Source organism: Mus pahari, chromosome 16 (assembly GCF_900095145.1).
Source record: "Mus pahari chromosome 16, PAHARI_EIJ_v1.1, whole genome shotgun sequence".
NCBI lineage: Eukaryota > Metazoa > Chordata > Mammalia > Rodentia > Muridae > Mus > Mus pahari.
The window spans coordinates 25,167,122-25,168,220 of NC_034605.1; the positions used below are offsets into that span (position 1 = coordinate 25,167,122).

General features: G+C 40.5%; 1 non-coding gene across 1 annotated transcript; it reads left to right on the forward strand.

Moving 5' to 3' along the window:
• The first annotated feature begins 369 nt into the window (after window positions 1–369).
• Window positions 370–443, forward strand: Trnat-agu. The gene has a single exon. It is a non-coding gene; the product is annotated as a tRNA-Thr (tRNA).
• The last annotated feature ends 656 nt before the right edge of the window (window positions 444–1,099 follow it).

Sequence of the window (1,099 nt, forward strand, 5' to 3'; positions counted from 1 at the left end):
AATGGGTTTTGGTTTTGTTTTCCCTTAAACAAGATGAACCGCGCCTAGGAAAGGGCTTTCTTCGCTCCGCTTGAGACTTCCAAAGATGCGGCTCCCACTTGGAACTACACAGCCGCAGGTGCGGCTCCGACGCTGCGATGGATGGAGACAAGATTCTTTCCTCTGGCTTCAGCAAAAGGCCTTTGGCAACGGAAGGTCGCTCCTTCAATCCAGCTACGATACGCAGCCATTTTAAGAGAAAGTTCTTCTTTGGTTGTGGTTAGTATTTCTGATCTTTTTCATTTCTAAGCTAATTTCCAGAATTGCTGAACCTTACAAACGTGTTTTATCGTATTCAAATAACATATAACTACACCTTTTCTCAGTTCTGGCTCCGTGGCTTAGCTGGTTAAAGCGCCTGTCTAGTAAACAGGAGATCCTGGGTTCAAATCCCAGCGGGGCCTTTTTGCCTTGTTCTTCTTAGTCCCACGTGATAGTCACACTAATTGAACTGGAGCGTTTTTCCTTCACATCTTATGAGTTGGAACACATCCCGCCTATTAAACTCGGCTGAGAAACCGAAAAGCCTTGCGTTGGAATATGTAGATGGGGAAATGATATAATTAGAGAAAAACTTTCCAATAATTCCTGAGACACTACAGAACTTTGGTTTTGCGATCATGAGATTAGAGATGCATAGACTAGACTAGCTGAGGTGTGCTCCTTTGCACTACACACCGAGAAGAAGTGATAATCATTTATGAACTTTAAACATATTAGTAATGATAGTGCACACTTGCAATGCTTGAGTTTGGGGTGAGGCAGCGACTAGATGACTCTGATGTATAGTGAGGTACTCATTTTTAAAAGGTGGTTAGTAACAAAACTGACAAACTGACTACAGGTAAGTGAAAAAAAAAAATCATCTTAAGACTTGATGTCTTTGAGTCTTTTCTAGTAGATTTTCCACAGAATAGCCGCAAAAAGCATCAAACTCCAAAACATTAAGACATTCAGACATTCATGTTTTACTTTCTATTCCTTTTCCTACTTTTGAGGTTCTAAAATGTATTTTCTGATTATGCTAGACTCTGTAAAAATCCAATCTCCCTTCTTCAAT